The sequence below is a fragment of the Bos grunniens genome, chromosome 17 (genome assembly GCF_055505025.1).
Source record: "Bos grunniens cultivar Pamir isolate PY7600 chromosome 17, Bosgru_T2T1.0, whole genome shotgun sequence".
NCBI lineage: Eukaryota > Metazoa > Chordata > Mammalia > Artiodactyla > Bovidae > Bos > Bos grunniens.
The window spans coordinates 14,731,681-14,751,644 of NC_141181.1; the positions used below are offsets into that span (position 1 = coordinate 14,731,681).

Genomic DNA, 19,964 nt, shown 5'->3' on the forward strand with positions numbered 1-19,964 from the left:
AAATTATATATAATCCTACCAACATCAAAAATACATTTTTCCATATTTTCATCTAATTTTTATCCATGTACATATATACTTTCAAAGTAGCTAACTCTTTTTTAAAAATTGGAGGATAATTGCTTTACAATGTTCTGTTGGTTTTTGCTGTACAAAAGCGTGCATAAGCTGTAAGTATACATATGTCCCCTCCCTCCTGTGCCTCCCCACCACCACTGTAGCCCTCTGGGTTATCACAGAGCATCAAGCCGAGGTCCCCGTGCTATCCAGGAGCTTCTCAATAGCCACATATTTCACACATGGTAGTGTATACGCATCAATGCTAAGCAGCTAACTTTTACAATACAGATGATGTGTTTCTGGTTTCCTGAGCCACACTTCTAACTTTCAGAAGCTTAAAATTCTTGGGTTTAAAATTTGAATTAATTAATATTTCACTAATATTCACTAATATTCATTAATTTTTCCAGGTGTTGCTTATCATGCTAGAATTTACAGAAATAAAGGTGAAGCCCTCATTGAAATGCTTTCTGAAACCTGATAAAGAAAACACACTTAAGGACTGTAAAAACACAGGACATTTATTCACCATGGGCTTCCTTAGCACAGAATCCCAGATACACTCTAGCAATTAAGATATTTAATTACTCAAAGGATGTCCTATGGGGCCTTGTCCAATTTTGTACAGAATGCAGTTAATGCTCTAAGCACATAATGGTGAAAACAAACATGTATTATCTTCTCGAAAGAAATGGCAGCCTCTATTTACCAATAATGGCAATCTCATTCTGTATAGAATGATTTATTAAATCTAACAGAAAAAGAATTTATTACAGAAAAAAAGACTTTTTGATTCTTCAACTTAACATTAGGCATTGTAAACTGAAGATATTCTCAGAAATGTTTATACCTTAAGATTAAAAGATTAGGCGATCTAGTTATACATTATCTACAATGAACAGAGGATAGTTTGGTCCAAAACTGAGGAGAAACCAAGTATCTCTGGCTTCCCTGGTGGCTCAGTGGTAAAGAATCCACCCGCCGATGCAGGGGACCCAGGGTTTGAGCCCTGGGCAGAGAGATCCCCTGGAGAGGGAAATGGTGACCCCCTGCAGTATTCTTGCCTGGAGAATCCCGTGGACAGAGGAGCTTGGTGGCCTAGAGTCCATGGGGTCGCAAAGCGTCTGACACGACTTAGCCACTAAACAACAACAACAAAAGTTATCTCTGGTTAAAATCTGACTAGCTTTAAAAAAAGAAAATAAAATCAAAAGCACCGGTTCTATATTTTGTTGAATAACTGACCATGTAAAGACAAATTAACGAGGTTTTCATTTAAAGATTAATATTCTGTAACCCTAGGCTGGCAGAGGTTAATGAGTTTCAGGTAACTAGATCTAATTCTTGAGGAGCAAAGACAAAGAAAGAAGAAAGAAAACAAACAAAACAAGACCTTTAGCTAGTCTCCTAGACTTTGAGGTCCCCACACCAACCCCATATGGCTTTCTAATCTTTAGGAGCAGCTGGTGAAGAATAATCAGAAATAAAAACTACCCAGCATTGTAGCCATCATGTACTCCTTGTGGGGAGGAGGACAATTCCTTACAGAGGTGGGGTGGGGGGTGGTGGGAGGCAGAAACTACTGGCTGTAAAATAGGCTACCAGGATGCACTGTACAACATGGGGAATATAATCAATACTTTATAATAACTGCCAACAAAGTATAACCTTTACACATTTTATTAAAAATTATAAAAGAATTGAAAGGGAAAAAAAAGAAGAATCCCTTCTTTGCCCTCTCAGCCTAGTCCTTTCACCAAATGGCTTAGGGAGCAGTTGCACGTAAGCATTTGTTATGTGCAGCCTCCTAAGAACTCTCTCTTCACTGCTCTAGTCTCAAAACCTAACCCACACAATGCTTGACAAAAGTAGGAACCCAATGAGTGGTTACTGAGTGAATGAATGAAGAAGAATATTCACGGATAAGGTGGACCTCACAGGGACCATCATTATGGTCGTCCACAAATAATAATTAGTGGTTTGAGGTTCGATGCCAGAAACACGCTAGAAAACCAAAAGAAATATACTGTGATAATGTATTAATTGGGAAACTATCATTAAGCCTGAATAAGCATTTACACTTAAAATATATAGTTATAAGCATGATAAAGATGCCATTACGTGAAATACACAAAATAGAAAGACCTTCCCCTAAGGTATCCAGAAAGAGTAGCAAACACAGGCAATGCACTGAATAGGTTTCCTTTGTATTCCGTTCTGTTGTCTGCCCCCTAGTGGAGTCCTCGTGAGCAGAGAAAACGTAAGAAAGGCTGGCACTACAGAAATCAGGAAAGCCCAAACCAGAACAGAACAAAGTGCAAGGCACAACGAGCTTACTTCGGACTTCTACGAATCAGTCACTCAAGGACAGAAAACTAGCTTCCAAATTCCTATTCAACACTTTTGCTCCGAAGACAAAACTCTTGTATCAGCTTCGGTAGGTTCACTCTTTCCTTATGCACCTTTGGACCTTTCCTCATTACCTTTTAAGGAGAAGTTGGCATCGCTAGATGGCATCTCTAGGTGGCATATGGGTTTCTGGATCTTTAAGAAGACAATTTACTAACTGCTAGTTTCTAAGTTCACGTGGTCAGCCTGCTTTAATCTCTGGTGTTTTCAGCTGTCTTTGACATGAGTGGCTAAAACAGAATCACTTCTACAAAGATGCCTCTGGCAAGCTCTGTATTCATTTTCACTGCACTTCAAATCGAGGGGCCGGTAAAGTGAAACAGAGACGCTCAACAGCGATGGCAGACGTGGCTGAGTGACTCCTCCCAGAAAGCAGGCTTATCTCCATGGGGATCTTTCTGTCTGGAGAGGGGTGTGGGTTTTGTCTATGATCTCATCTGCTGCAGCAGCCGACTCGCCTCCAAACCGGCGGCCCATTTTATACCCGAGTTTCGCACTAACATGTACAGTTCTTTAAATATGAAGATGACAGACACTGCTACTGACTTACGTAAACAACCAGTCACGTGACCCCCTCCACTCCTTATGACCGGTGACACACCTCTGCGAGCCAACCGGCCAGGGTTACAGAAACTTCACTAACTGAACAAAACATCCGAAAATCACTCCTGAAAGGAGATACAAGTCTTAAGCGTTTCGAGGCTTCAGTGACCCAGTGGTTCTACTTCTTAACCTCCGAAAGAATCAGAATGCTAAATAACTTAAAAGTGAAAGTGAAGTCGCTCAGTCGTGTCTGACTCTTTGCGACCCCATGGACTGTATGTAGCTTACCAAGCTCCTCTGTCCATGGGATTTTCCAGGCGATAGTACTGGAATGGATTGCCATTTCCTTCTCCAGAGGATCTTCCCGATCCAGGGATCGAACCCATGTCTCCCACATGGTAGACAGATGCTTTACCGTCTGAGCCAAGAGATGTGATACTAGATTTTCTCCCGTATGTAAGTACTTGCACATCTAAAACTCCTACACTGGTAAGAGCTATTTCCCAGAATTGTATAAAACAATCAAATAAGAGGATCCATACCAAAAAACATTCAGAGATGAATAAAGGGACTAAAATAAACAGTTCCCTTAATTATCATATTTACCGCCCTTTGTAGAAGTGCATTAGTATGATAGTTCTGGCAGGTTCTAAAAACAGTTCATTTCCAGTGATTTATGACTATATCTTACATGTGACACAGTTATCAGCTTTAAACACCCTCACCAGCTTTTTCATGGAGGAAACAGAGAGGCCCAAATCAGGGGAGATGGAGCAGTCAAGGTTTATTTTAATAAGCAAATGCTCAGGGTAGAGGAACACAAGATGTAACTTTTTTTTTTTTTTTTTTCTGTTCTCAGACTGCTGTGAATGCTATGAAAGGCGAGAGGAATGAGAAGACAGCTGAAATACATCTTCCTCTGTTCATTTATCTTTTCCCTTTGGACAAACCCTCGGCAACAGGAAGTATCAAGAACACAGAGGAAAACTCTGTGCTGGTAATGCCTTCCCGACTTTCTTGTTGCTCAGACCTCTACTACAAAGGCAAGGAACAGCAAATTTCCACCTTTGAGGACCCTCAAAAGATTTACTCCAAGCATCAAGGCTCCTATGTCAGGAAGAAGGGATGTGGGGGAACTTCCCCAGCTTTCTATACTTGGATGTTATGGATTCTTCGGTTAATTTTTATCTGCTGTTTTACTACCACATTATTTATAGAGGGCAAAGTAGCTAAAAAACTGACTTTCTTAAAACTTACTATGTTTAGACAATGATATCACTACTAAATTTGAAATATGATATTATGATATAATTCTTCAAGCATGCTTATATATCTAATTTAACGTTTTGAAGTCTGTTCAAGTGATTCATTAAAATGAGTAACAAGGGAACAAATGAGACAGCTGTTGTGTTTGTAGATCTGATTTGCAGCATGCCGTTTGAGCTCAACAAGCTACTCAAGAAAAGAACTGTTCCTATTCTCAAATAATTACGTTTTAAAAATCAGTGCAGTATCTCTATTAAAGACTTAAGTTTATACAAGTAGTGCTAACTTTCTGCGTGCTATGAAATTAAACTTACAGCATTCATCACAATTTGTAATCATACTGATTATTTTGTTTGATGGTTGGTTTAGCATCTTCTCTCTCCAAGGAGACAATAAGGAATTAAGAGGAGACTGAGTCTCTCCAGTCCACCAAGCTTCTAGCACGTCGGATGATATGACAGGTGCTGAATAAAGATATGTATATTAAAATGTTCTATTAAATTCATATCTGCAGAAGGTCAAACATCAAGTTGTACAGAAGAACTTATCACACAATACTATAATCCCACCGCAGGCATCCTCACCCTGAGCTGGACTCTAAAGAGAAGCTAGTCCTGGTTTGGGCTTCTCTTGGTGGTTACCCTGGGTTGGTTATTCCTGGTTTAACCCCTCACCACAGACCCATTCTCCACCTGTCTCTGTGTCTGGGGAAGAGGTGAGTGTATTTATCCCCCTTTTTCCCAGCTTTACCTAATTCCTGAACACAGAGCCCCTGGGTGGTTACTTATTGTTTCAGGGCTCAGGGGTCTGGTATACACAGCTTTTTAAATGAGCATTTATTATTTCCACCCCTGTTCCTCCAGCCCTAAGGGTATCAGGACCCTCATGTAAGCCCAAGCCACAGCACCATAAGTAGTTCCTTCATTAAGGTCTGCATTTGAACCATATGAACTGAGTCTCTTCCCTGTGCATAAAAGATACATCTTATTTCCAAACACTATGCTTCTACATGACTTCTCATTTTCAGACATAATCCATGGAGGTCTAGCTTTGACAGCTCACTTTCCCCCTCTGCCTCTTCCCCGCTTCCTCCCAAAGTAGCGGTAACCCCAGTTCAGCCCCTCGACCAGATGGATTCTGCACCACATACTAAGCCACTGTGTGGTTTATCAGGCATAGAGTAATTTTCTAGGAACAATTTGCTTTCATTCCCCTCCTCCATCTTTCCTCAATGACCTCCCACTGCCTAATTTTCATCTGCTATCCACATAACTCTCACACTATCAAGGCTGATAACACATTCTGTCCTATAACCATCTCAATTTTTTTTTTTTTTAAACTCTATAAAGATTGACTCTAAGAGTTTAAAGTCAATAAAGGGCATTTATACTCTCATGACCATGGATATGTTTTTTCCCATGGCCCCTTGGGACTAGGACTGCACTGGCTTCTTGGCTTGTGCAGGGTCAGCATCATTAGCTGCAGGCCATACAACGGAGAATGCTCCTCGGGTTAAGGTTTAATGGAATCTCTGTTTTCTACTTCATCAATTCCCTTTATCAGATCATCAACCTTTCCCAAGCCTCCCACTGTAACGCCTGCTTTATCAACCCTCTCCTTTCCTAGGTCCACTCTACTTGAGTCGTCCCTTGCCCCAACTTCTGCTTCAACAGGGGATCCTTCTGTGATTTCCTGCTGTATTTTCCCAGGGTGGGTCCACCAAGCCCTGCAGGCCATGCTTTCCTCCTTCTTGGTTTATTCCTCATTTTGTTACAGCCAAACCCTAAGAAAGGGTATATGGAAGGTATGCCTTAAAAGATGATAGCAAAAAAGATGCATGCACCCCACTGTCCACAGCAGCACACTCTATAATATCCAAAGACATGGAAGCAACCAAAATGTCCACTGACAGATGAATGGACAAAGAAGGTGCGGCATATACACATACGCACACACACATATACACAATGGAATACTGCTGCTGCTGCTGCTAAGTCGCATCAGTCGTGTCTGACTCTGTGCGACCCCACAGACGGCAGCCCACCAGGCTCCCCCGTCCCTGGGATTCTCCAGGCAAGAACACTGGAGTGGGCTGCCATTTCCTTCTCCAATGCATGAAAGTGAAAAGTGAAAGTGAAGTTCTCAGTCGCGTCCAACTCTCCGCGACCCCATGGACTGGAGCCCACCAGGATCCTCCATCCATGGGATTTTCCAGGCAAGAGTACTGAAGTGGGGTGCCACTGCCTTCTCCCAATGGAATACTACTTAGCCACAAAAAACCATGTTATTTGCAGCAACATGGGTGAACCTAGAAATCATCATACTAGGCAAAGTCAGAAAAAGAAAGACAAATACGGTAGGATCGCACGTATATGTGAAATCCAAAATATGATACAAATGAACTTATCTACAAAAGAGAAACAGATTTACAGACATTGAGAACAGACTTGTGGTGGCCAAGAGGGGATGAGCATGGGGGAGGAACAGTTTGGAAGTTTAAGATTAACAGATACGTGCTACTATGTATAAAACAGATTAAAAAAGGACCTACTGTACAGCACAAGGAACTATATTTGATATAATAACCTATAACAGAAAAAAATCTGAAAATGAACACACACACACACACATTTGTGTAACTGGATCACTTTGCTGCACACCTGAAACGAACACAACCTAAATCAGCTATACTTCAATAAAAACAATGTTTAAATTAATTGATTTTTTAAAAATGGCAGCAGAGCATAGTGGTTAATAACATTGTATAATCAATTGCTATCAGAAAGAACACTGTTTTAAATACTGGTACTTATTATGCTATTCTCTTCGAATAAAGGGAACAATAATACAGTCTGCTCTCCATATCTGTATGTTGCTCATTCATAGTTTCAACCAATCTTGGATCAAAAATATTTGGAAAAAAGAAACTCCAGAAAGTTCCAAAGAGTGAAACGTCAATTTACTGTTTCAGCAACTATTTACACAACATGTACATTGTACTATGTATCACAGATAATCTAGAGATGATTTAAAAGTCTACAGGAGGGGACTTCCCTGGTGGCACTGTGGATAAGAACCTGCCTGCCAATGCTGGGGACACGGGTGCCATCCTGGGATGGGATTCCACTCGGTGTGGGGCAGCTAAGTCCATGTGCCACGACTACTGAGCCTGCACTCTAGGGCCCTGGAGCTACGACTACTGAAGCCTGTGCTCCACAATGAGAGAAGCCACTGCAATGAGAAGCCCAAGCTCCGAAACAAAGAGCAGCTGCTGCTTGCTGCAACCAGAGCAAGCCCTCGTGAAAGCCACGAAGACACAGCACAGCCAAAAATTAAATAAATACAAAAAAAAAAAGTCTATAGGAGGATGTGCAATAAGCCATTTTATATAAAGAACTTGAGCATCCATGGATTGTGGTATTCGAGGTGGGTCCTGAACCCCTCCCCCTCAGATACCAAGGGCCAACTGTATTTTAAAACCTCTCTCAAACATTTTTAGTGACAACTAAAGGCTTTAACTGCCTGAGTTATGGGTATCTAGCAATCTTACACTTTACCATTTATAATATTATTTGGGCTTCCCTGGCGGCTCAGACAGTAAAGAAACTGCCTGCAATGCAGGAGACCCGGGTTTGATCCCTGGGTCAGGAAGATCCCCTAGAGAAGGCAATGGCAACCCACTCCAGTATTCTTGCCTGGACAATTCCATGGACAGAGGAGCCTGGTGGGCTGCAGTGCATGGGGTCACAAGAGTTGGACATGACTGAGCGACTGAAGCTGTTACAATATTATTAACCCATGAAAACATAGATTTCATGTTGTTTCTTTTATGTGCTCAACTGTTCATGGGTTTAAAACAGAATTCATTCAAAATTTAAAGTATTCTTAAAATATCCTTCTCAGCACAAAAACGGCTAGAATGACACCAGCTGACAACCTACATGTGTCTGGGGAGGATATTTCAGTGGAAATGACAAATAACTGTATTTAATCTATTTATTCATTCACTCATCTAAAAATATTTACTGAGCAACTTCAGGTACCACTATTTTGGCTCCTAGAGAAACGTTTAGTAGTTTACAAAACAAAAACTGGGACTTCCCTGGTGGTGCAGGGGTTAAGACTCTGAACTTCCACTGCAGGAGGCACAGGTTTCATCCCTGGTCAGGGAACTAGGATCCTTCATATGCGTGCCATGCGGCTTGGCCAAAAAACCCAAAGTAACACAAAAAAACAAAAATTCACCTACCTCAGCAAATGTAACTTCTAGCAGAGGAAGAGAAACCCAAGTAAATGAGCAGGACTGATTTTAATTCTGTAACTACTAGGAAGGAAAACCAAAGTCAATCTGAAAGTGATAACGTTATCTGAACAATCTGAAGGCGAGGCGGGAGGTGATTATAGCTCTCCCATAAAACGTAGTTTAGTACAGGAAGCCACCACTATTCCTAATACAGTCCCACTGGGCAGTGACGATGATCAAGCTCTCAGGATCAGATCCTGGAAGCTGCACTCTTGAAAAGCTCTGCAGTCTTGTCTTTTCAAAGTTCTCCATCAGCTAATAAGATGAGGTAATAATCAATGCAAGGCTTCACTGTGTTATCTCTGTGCGAGGCCATTACTCTAGTCCCCTGACATCATCAAATACCAATCCTGGACCACTCATCTCTCTGGTGCAATATCCACAAACGGAATAAACAACCCGAGTAAAACAGAAGGAAAAAGAATGAATTTTACTTCAATCATTTTTTTGGTGTGTTTCTTTTAACACTTTCTACTTTCTGTTAGTAACTAAGTTCGTTCTTCCCCAACTTGGGAGTGAATCAAGGGGCACCAGAGAGGAGAAGGCAATGGCACCCCACTCCAGTACTCTTGCCTGGAAAATCCCATGGACGGAGGAGCCTGGTAGGCTCCAGTCCATGGGGTCAATAAGAGTCGGACACAACTGAGTGACTTCACTTTCATTTTTCACTTTCATGCATTGGAGAAGGAAATGGCAATCCACTCCAGTGTTCTTGCCTGGAGAATCCCAGGGACGGGGGAGCCTGGTGGGCTGCCGTCTATGGGGTCGCACAGAGTCAGACACGACTGAAGCGACTTAGCAGCAGTAGCAGCAGCAGAGAGGATGAAGAAAAGTATTCAGAAATGCAACAAATGTTAAGAATAACGGTGATGAAGGCAAGTGGCTAAAGGCAGTAAAACTACTTGGCGTCATAAATATTCAAAATGTGATGATTTTGCATATATATACGTGACAAGTTTTCTGAGGGAGCATACCTTACATACAATGTGTGTTTTGTGAACAGTCCTTGACTCGAGGCTGAAAATTTATTTCTGCAGAGGAAAATGATCAAACACAGGCGACAGGCTTTCCTTCAAATGGGAGCAATTAAACTGGACTCACAGAGTAAGGAAGGTGGGCTTGCAAGGGAAGGAGACACAGTAACACTGGTCACCCAGAAGAAAGCCCGCCAGCCTTCCTTCTGACTTGGTCTTTCTCTTCTTCTGCTGACAGCCTGGTGTGTTCTTGCTTCCTCTTTTTTTCTCTAACCATTATCCTCTCTCTGATTGCTCGCATTTCCACTTTAGTTCTTCTCGTGCTTGTCATAAGTAACGTCGAAGAAAGTCTGTTTGCTTTGTTTTAAAGTGACACGTTTAATGTTCTTTTCTGAACCTAAAAAGAAGGTATCTTTATTATTTCCTTTTATGCTTTTAAGCATTTTTTTTTTTTTACGTCTGAGCATGGGTCTGTCTTGATGTCTTTTTTCAGTTAAGTCAGCACTGTTAGAAATAAAATGGATCTTAAGCTGAAAATGGTCTTGGATAATTTGCTCGTTCACCAGCTGAAAGCAAAGGCTAGTCTAGCTGAGCTCTCGAAGACTGTTCCCACCACAACAGTAATAATAATCATTGACATTTATTGGGTACTAAGTACTAGGCACTGTGTGTTGTTTGTGTGTGTGTGTGTGTGTTAGTTGCTCAGTCATGTGTTCAACTCTCAGCGACCCCATGAACTATAGCCCTCCAGGCTCCTCTGTCCATGGAATTCTCCAGGCAAGTATACTGGAGTGGGTTGCCATTCCCTTCCCCAGGGATCTTCCTGACCCAGGGATCGAACCCGGGTCTCCTGCATTGCAGGCAGTTTCTTTACGGCCAAGCTACTAGGGAAGCCCCAGGCACTGTACTAAACACTAAACATTAACACAGTTCTTACCACAACCCTGTAAGGTTGGCACTGTAACGATTCCCATTTATAGAAGAGAAAACACATCACAGAGAAATTAACTTGCTGTAAATGGTAAAGCCAGGGTTTGAACCAATGTTCCCCTGACCCCCCGAGTCTGAACCTTAACCACTTAACATGATACAGGAGGCAGCAAACTTTTTTGTAACGGGTCAGGTAGCAGATATTTTAGGCACTGCAGGCTACACATGGTTTTGTCTCATATTCTACTTCTTTTTATTTTTTTACAATTTTTTTAAAAATGTAAAAGTTTTCTTTGGTGGCTGAGACAGTAGAGAAACCACCTGCAATGCAGGAGACCCAGGTTTCATCCCTGGGTTGGGAAGATCCCCTGGAGAAGCAAATGGCCACTCACCCTGGTATTCGTGCCTGGAGAATTCCATGAACAGAGGAATACACTGGCGGGCTACAGTCTATTAGGTCACAAAGAGTTAGACACAAAGGAGTGAGTAACACACAGATGTTAAGAAGCCAATCAGACCTACAGGCTAGAGTTTGCTGACCCCTGGGACATGACTTTATCAATTCAGATGAGTCACTACTTTTCATTTAGACAAATTTAGATAGAAGCAAAGGTGAAAGGTTTTAGACAGGTAGCTCATAATCTTTAGTCCATGAATGTCCAATAGCTACTGATGATGGGATGCCATTAAAACAGTAAGTGAAAGTGAAAGTGTTAGTCACTCAGTCATATCCCACTCTTTTCAACCCCATGGACTGTAAAACAGTAAAGGAAAAAAAAAATGCAAACATCTTCAAAGCAACCTAACTGTCCATCAACAGATGAACAGATAAAGCAGATGTGGTATATACAATGGAATACTACTCAGCCATTAAAAAAAGAATAAAATTTTGCCATTTGCAGCACCATGGATGGATTTGGAGGGTATCATGCTAACAGAAATAAATCAGACAGAGAAAGAAAAATACTGTATGATATCACTTATACACAATGAACTAGTGAATATACCAAAAAAGCAGACTCACAGGGAAGAAACTAGTGGTTACCAGTAGGGAGAGAAGGGGGAGTGGCAATATAGGGGTATAGGATTAACAAGTACAAATTATGAGTACAAAATAAGCTACAAAGATATACTGTACAAAACAAGGAATATATCCAATATTTTATAATAACTATAACTGGAGCATACCCTTTAAAACTTATGAGTCACTATACTGTACACTTATAACTTACATAATATGGTACAGCAACTATAGTTCAATTTGAAAAGAAAGAAAATGTAAAAAACATCAGAATCAAAGAATTGTAGGGGGTTTATGAACACATGGAAGGACATAGAGCTTATGGACATGAATGTACAGCTATCACTGATGGGAATTCACTAAAAAAAAACCTAAGTGAGCCTCAGCAACCTAGGATTTCACAAGTAGAAAACTCTGGATATCCCTATCATTATCTGTTGGACAAAACTACTATTGTAATCTGCTTCCTGACACCCAACAATAGCATCTGCATTTATTTTTGGCCGTAGCACATGGCAGGTTGAATTCTTAGTTTCCTGACCAGGGATCGAACCTCTACCCCCAGAGTTGGAAGTGTGGAGTCTTAACCACTGGACCTCCAAGGAAGTCCCCAGCATCTGCATATTAAAAAACGCCTTCTTTTTCAAAGTCTTTCATCCTAGTTCACTGTTGAATTATCAAAATATTCATTATTTTCAATGTCAGAGATTAAAGAAGGGCAGCTAATTAACTCCTAGCTCAAGTCCCCTGAGGAATTTGGAAATTGTTGAGAATCTGAACTTCGTCTATCGGAATTCTTCCTGGGCCTCCGGCAAGATCCTACTCACATAAAATATTAACACGTCATCAATACCTACCACCCTCTTAAGATTTCAGAATTCTTGAAATAAGATTTACAGGCTCCATATATTTCACTACAACTTAATTTTCCTTTAAAAAACAAAAGTTCTATTTTTTTTTTGTTCACATGTGCACTGATTCATGTTGATGTATGGCAAAAAACCACTACAATAATATAAAGGAATTATCCTCCAATTAAAATAAATAAATTAATTAAAAAACAAAAGCTCTGTTTCGACAGTCAGTAATCATTTTGCTAAATGAAATCAGAAACTAAGAATTTAAGCCCTTTTTTTGACTCTCCAAGTCAGGTCAAACAGGGCAATCTACAAAATCCCACCTCACAGAAAAGTTACTTCCTTAGAAGTAAACACGTGAAATTTGGTTCCGGGTATAAGCTGTTATTTGTTTTTGTCACTTTGGTGGGGGAAAAATAAAAACTGAGAAACAGTCTCACTTCTACTTTCTTTGCTATCAACTTTGGACCATTGGCTTAAAATAAACTCAGCTATTTTCAGTGGTTAGGCAAAGGGTTACTTATAAAAACAAAAACCAATGCCAACTCACATACGAGCATTACTTGAGTACAAAAGAGTCTAGAGTAAGTTATTTGTCAAGTCTAAAATTGTAGGTTTTTAAAAATATTATGGAGAGACTTGGGGCCATTATTTCATTCCTTCTCATTGTTTCTTAACAACTGCTAAATGCACAAGAATAAAAGAACGTGGAGATCATTTTTCTAAGCATTTAAAAACATTTGCTCTAATACGAGATCTTTACTCTCAACTTGACTCGGCCGTCTTCAGGAATCTGTGCATTTCTTCTGTTGAGAAGAGTTGCTTACTTAGTAGTTCATTTCTTTTCCCTTAAGCACTTTTATTTATTTATTTTTTTAATTGGAGCATAGTAGGCATCCCCGGTGCCTCAGTGGCAAAGAATCTGAGAGACAGATTCAGTCCCTGGGTCGGGAAGACCCCATGGAGAAGGGAATGACGACCCGATCCAGTATTCTTGCCTGGGAAATGCCATGGACAGAGGACCCTGGTGGGCTACAGTCCCTAGGATTGCAAAGGGTTGGACACAACTTAGTGACTAAACAATAACAAAATAGTTGCTTTACAACAGAGAGACGTGGGTGGACCTAGAGACTGTCATACAGAGTGAGTCAGAAAGAGAAAAAAAAATCGCATGTTACTGCATATATGTAGAATCTAGAAAATGGTACGGACTTTGAATTACTTTGAATTTGGTTTGAATTATTTCTTTAAAATGCAGAAACTCCTGTATTTCAACTCTGTCTTTTCTTTGGCAAGAGTGACAAGTTAGAGATAACCTCAGAGAATATTTATGTGATTTTTTCCTTTAGCACAAGGGCTTTCCTGGTGGCTCAGATGGTAAAGAACTGCCTGTAGTGGAGGAGACCTGGGTTTGATCCCTGGGTCTGGATCGGGAAGATCCCCTGGAAAAGGCATGGCCACCCACTCCAGTGTTCTTGCCTGCAGAATCCCATGGACACAGGAACACAAAGTATATCTTTGAAAGAGAAAACTCAAGATGAATAAGGCTTCTCTGTGCAACTCTTTTCTCTGTGTTCTTTTCTGTGCTTTGAAATAACTTCTTGCTCCTAGAAAAAGTTTCTCTAGAAGCTACTGTCCTTTGTTCTCGCCTAGTAAGCTAAGGGGTTAAGTTTAATTTACAGAGCAGGCCTTTCAAGATGAGTATAGCTCATCAGCCTTCCCTCCCTTTCAGCATATCTCTACCCCTTCTGCATCTTTCTTCCCACCCCTCCCACTCCCTCTAGGCTCACCTAGATTTGTGGTTTAAAGGATCCCTTCCTTCACCCTCTTGGTGGTGGTTTAGTTGCTAAGTGGTGTCCAACTTTGGCGACCCCACGGACTGAAACCAGTCAGGCTTCTCTGTCCACAGGATTTCCCAAGCAAGAATACTGGAGGGGGTTGCCATTTCCTTCTCCAGGGCATCTTCCTGACCCAGGGATTGACTCCTGCATTGCAGGCAGATTCTTTATCGACTGAGCCACCAGGGAATCCCATTAGGGCTAACCTCTCAGGGGACACACAAATTCTGTGCTGCAACAGCTTTTTCACTCCTCTTCCCCTAGAGCAAGGATATTGAAACCCTTCTTTGAGAAGTTATAAAGTTCCTTCAGGTTTTAACATCGTATAGGAAAACCCGAACAAATTTTTGGCCAACCCAATTATTTTTCAATAAATAAATAATGGTTGCATTGATTAAGCCGTGCTCCCCCAGGTATGTTTCTCCATCCTTCTATTATGAATGTCTGGATCCATGCCACCCAGTGAGAAATTCTACTTCCAGCCTCTCAGACAGCCAGATGTGGCCAGCTGACTTAATTCTCTCAAAGGGAGAGTGACCCCAGGGGTCTGTACCTTTTCTGGGGCTGGGCCTGAACATATGGGGCATGGCACCTCCACACTCTTTCCCTTCCCTCCAAGCTTGGACACAGAAGTGCTAATTACCTTGCTCTGACCATGAAGATGGACTCTATGATGTAGGGGAGGATGGAGTCACAAGGTAGAAGGAACCTGGGTCTGGCAGAACAGTTTCTGCAAGGAGCGTGACTGCCTTTCTTTGCAAGCCCGGATGCACTAACTAAAGTTGAATCTTCTTTAATTCACTGCATTTGGGGGTCTCTTTGTTCCAACAGCATGGGTTTTATCACAGTCGCCACAGCACTGCTACATAGCAGTACATTTTCCTCTGAGGTAAATAAAGTCACTGTTTCCAGTTTCCAGATGAAGAAACACAGACTTGGAAGACTAAGTGACTTCTTCCAAGGACAAAAGCATGGTGCAACGTTCAAAACTGTAGGTCTGTTCGATGCAAATGCCCATCCACTACACTGCAGTGTCCACTACAGATCATTTTGTAAATCATCCCACTCTGATTCAGATTTTTCTGCTCTGTTATCTCTTACATATCCAGAACAGATATGTTATCTCAAAATGAAGGGGTATCAATTATATTTGGTGTGCTCATCAGTTCAGTTCAGTCGCTCAGTCTTGTCCGACTCTTTGCGACCCCATGAATCGCAGCACACCAGGCCTCCCTGTCCATCACCAACTCCCGGAGTTCACTCAGACCCACGTCCATTGAGTCGGTGATGCCATACAGCCATCTCGTCCTCTGTTGTCCCCTTCTCCTCCTGCCCCCAAGCCCTCCCAGCATCAGAGTCTTTTCCAATGAGTCAACTCTTCGCATGAGGTGGCCAAAGTATTGGAACTTCAGCTTCACCATCAGTCCTTCCAAAGAAATCCCAGGGCTGATCTCCTTCAGAATGGACTGGTTGGATCTCCTTGCAGTCCAAGGGACTCTCAAGAGTCTTCTCCAACACCACAGCTCAAAAGCATCAATTCTCTGGCGCTCAGCTTTCTTCACAGTCCAACTCTCACATCATACATGACCACTGGAAAAACCATAGGCTTGACGAGACGGACCTTTGTTGGCAAAGTAATGTCTCTGCTTTTGAATATGTTATCTAGGTTGGTCATAACTTTCCTTCCAAGGAGTAAGCATCTTTTAATTTCATGGCTGCAGTCACCATCTGCAGTGATTGTGGAGCCCAAAAAAATAAAGTCTGACACTGTTTCCACTGTTTCCTCATCTATTTCCCATGAAGTGATTGGGACCAGATGCCATGATCTTCATTTTCTGAATGTTGAGCTTCAAGCCAACTTTTTCACTCTCCACTTTCACTTTCATCAAAAGGCTTTTTAGCTCTTCACTTTCTGCCATAAGGGTGGTGTCATCTGCATATCTGAGGTTATTGATTTTTCTCCCAGCAATTTTGATTCTAGCTTGTGCTTCTTCTAGCCCAGTGTTTCTCATGATATACTCTGCATATAAGTTAAATAAGCAGGGTGACAATATACAGCCTTGACGTACTCCTTTTCCTATTTGGAACCAGTCTGTTGTTCCATGTCCAGCTCTAACTGTTGCCTCCTGACTTGCATACAGGTGTGCTCATAGATACTGTTAATTTATTGTCTGTTGAAGATTAAAATTTGTAGAAACCCGCCCCCCGCCTAAAGCTGAGCACGGAAGAATTGATGCTTTTGAACTGCGGTGTTGAAGAAGACTCTTGAGAGTCCCTTGGACAGCAAGGAGATCCAACCAGTCCATCCTAAAGGAGATCAGTCCTGGGTGTTCACTGGAAGGACTGATGTTTAAGCTGAAACTCCAATACTTTGGCCACCTGATGGGAAGAGCTGACTCATTTGAAAAGACCCTGATGCTGGGTAAGATTAAGGGCAGGAGGAGAAGGGGATGACAGAGGATGAGATGGTTAGATGGCATCACTGACTCAATGGACATGGGTCTGGGTAGACTCCGGGAGTTGGTGTTGGACAGGAAGGCCTGGCATGCTGCAGTTCATGGGATCGCAAAGAGTCGGACACGACAGAGCAACTGAACTGAACTTCAATGGAATCAGACAGAAGGCCAAGTTGAAAGAGGCTTCTGGTTTAAACTTTACTTCCTTTCAAAAATTCTAGGATCTGACCCACAAAGCCCAGATCTGTACCTCCACTCAGTGCTCCCACAAAGGAAAAATTCATAATTTACGCACTTTGGCTATGTTTGCTGCTAAGTCACTTCAGTCGTGTCCTACTCTGTGCGACCCCACAGACGGCAGCCCACAAAGCTCCTCCATCCCTGGGATTCTCCAGGCAAGAACACTGGAGTGGGTTGCCATTTCCTTCTCCATTGGCTAATTTAGTACCTTGCTTATTACGAAAGGGGCCATGAAAACCTTACCCAACACTGGAGTGTTCCTTTCAGTAACAATAAGGCCGCACACCTTCATTGCTCACAAACCTTTAACCTATAACCAGAAGACATGCCAGGGACGTGTGTAATGGAGGAGGTTGGCAGGGTGAGGACTGGAGGGGCACTGGAAGGATAAGCCTCTTTTATCTTTCCATGTCACCCCCGGAAACAATCATCTTGCTTTAGAATCCATTTCCTCTTCCAGAAAGCTCTTACGATTAAGTGCCAGAGTCGACTTATCTATTCCTTCAACATGTACGTACTGAATACTTACTGTCTGTTGATGACTGTGCCAGGCTGTAGACACGGAATAGTAAGTTCAAGACAAGTTAGGAGACAGAGGGTGGTTTTTTTTAATCCTAACTTAAGCTTGAGTAAAAATTACAGAATAAGTTGTTTCACCCTTTAAGAACTGCAAAATATATAGATGATAAGAAAGGAAGACCCCTCCCTTCCATCCTTGCCAACATCCCGCCATCACAGGGGCTATCAGCACTATCTGTAGATGTGCTTCAAGTATCAGCTCTTGGGACATTTCTGGTGGTCCAGTGGTTAGGACTCCAGCTTTCACTGTCAAGGGCCGGGGTTTGATTCCTGGTTGGGGAACTAAGATCCCTCAAGCCACATGGCTCAGCTTTAAAAAAAAAAAAAAAAGAACGCATTCAAATGCTAATTCAGGTCTGAAGAAAACACTTTCACAATGTAGTGATCTTTCTCTAAAAAAACTGCTCTGAGTTTTGAAGCCCTTAAGTGGCACTTACGTTCCACAGAATTATTAGAGCCCTATTTTCATTTGCACCTAAAGTCCTCCAGGCCAGTCAGTTCTCTCTTTCATAGAGGCATTCACTTGTAAAGAGCATCACTGCACGCTGACCGGCACCTACCAGGTAAAAGTGAAACGGTAGGGCTCAGGTAAATCTGAACCCTGGCTCAGAGACCGGACAGCTTCTGCGAGACCAGAAACACAGACGGGATGACTCTTAATCCTGCACAGAAGTAGCAAATGCCATGCTGGGAGAGATCATGGAAGCGCTAGAAGCGTTAGAGGAGGGAGAGCTTCTCCTTAGGGTGGTAGACAGGGTCCAGCTGGAAAGGAAATTTAAATGTGAAAAGTATCGAAAGGAAGACAGCCCCTACATCTGTCCAGCTGTGAACATGCCTACCCCGTACCACGGCCTTGATCCCCAAAGCCAGCCTTTCAACAGTGTAAGGCTGAGGAAACACAGGAGCAGGACTTCCTTGGTGGCCCAGTGGTTAAGAATGCACTCCCAACGCAGGGGACTCAGGCTCAGTCCCTGGTTGGGGAAGTAGATTCCACATGCTGAAAGTAAAGATCCCAAGTGTTGCAACTAAGAACTGACTCAAATAAATAAATAAATATTTAAATATTTTTTAAAAGATGACGACAATGGGAGCAAATTCATGGAGACGGCCAAATGCAGACTGGGCACGAGGTATTTCTGTGAGGCTGGAGACTAGAGGGTGTGTAAGGCTGTAAGGAAAACAGGATAGGAAATCAGGACTAGGGCCAAAGAGTGGAACGATCTGGAGTGACCAAGCAAGGAGCTGGGTCAGTATTGAGTAGCTAGTGGTACCCCCTGGAAGTCCTTTAAAGGGGAGGAACATAAACGCCACATTGAAAGGCGTTCCCTTGGATGTTTGGAGGCTGAGGTTCTGTGCAGGGGAACCAGTGAAGAGACTATGGGAAAAGAAGAGCCGACCTGGTAGTGGCAGTGGGAATGCAGCAAGCATCAAGTGCAAGACAGAGGAGTGGTTAAGACTCTGCCTTCCAATGCAGCGGGCACAGGTTCAATCCCTGGCCAAGGAACTAAGATCCCACATGCTGCATGTGCGGGGGGGGGGGGGGGGGAAGAGTGGGCTGCAGGAAGGGACAGAGGGTACTTGAGATACAAGGCTCTGCTTTAAAATGGAAGCTGACTTCAGGAAGCCATCTCCTGTCTTCACTCCCTTCACCTCCACCAGGCTCCTTCACACCAGGCTCCTTAGAGCTTTCCCAATACTGCTTCTTCAACTACCCACCCACTCTCCCAAAGGTCATCAGTCTTCATAAGATTCACCTCCTAACTCTGCATCTCCAAGGCAGTGACTTACCTGCTTACCAGAGCCTGCAGGTTGCTCCCCTAATAGTCATTTCCCCCTTTTCTATAGTGGAGGTCAGCAAACCTCTGGAAAGCACCAGGTAGTCAACACTTTAGCCTTGGGGCTTCCTCGGTGGCTCAGTGGTGAAGAATTTGCCTGCCACTGCAGGCTCCATCCCTGGTCTGGGAAGATCCCACCTACTGCAGAGCAACTAACCCGATGCGACACAACTACTGAGCCCAAGTGCCCTAGAGCCCAGCCCTGCAACAAGAGAAGCCACTGCAATGAGAGGCTCACGCACCACAACTAGAGAAGAGCCCGCACATCAACAAAGACCCAGCACAGCCAAAAATAAATGAACAGAATTATTTTTAAAATACTTTAGGCTTTGCAGGCTGGAGAAGGCAATGGCACCCCACTCCAGTACTCTTGCCTGGATAATCCCGTGGATGGAGCAGCCTGGTGGGCTGCAATCCATGGGGTCGTGAAGAGTCAGACACGACTGAGCACTGTCACTTTCCTTTTTCACTTTCACGCATTGGAGAAGGAAATGGCAACCCACTCCAGTGTTCGTGCCTGGAGGATCCCAGGGACGGGGGCAGCCTGGTGGGCTGCCGTCTATGGGGTCGCACAGAGTCGGACACGACTGAAGCGACTTAGCAGCAGGCTTTGCAGGCAATTAAGATCTCTCTCACAACTCCTCACCTCTTCC

The 19,964-nt window shown here is 42.7% G+C and overlaps 1 protein-coding gene and 1 long non-coding RNA gene across 26 annotated transcripts in view; one reads left to right on the forward strand and one right to left on the reverse strand.

The window, feature by feature from the left end:
• GAB1 (GRB2 associated binding protein 1) overlaps positions 1 to 19,964 on the reverse strand; it is a 127,367-nt gene that overhangs the window by 52,861 nt on the left and 54,542 nt on the right. The window lies entirely within an intron of this gene.
• Positions 2,224 to 5,187, forward strand: LOC147355049 (uncharacterized). 2 transcript variants are annotated; one of them, XR_015144176.1, is made up of 2 exons: positions 2,224 to 2,497; positions 3,872 to 5,187. It is a non-coding gene; the product is annotated as an uncharacterized LOC147355049 (long non-coding RNA). The 2 variants fall into 2 exon arrangements; XR_015144175.1 differs by having other exon boundaries at positions 2,308 to 3,468; positions 3,872 to 4,553.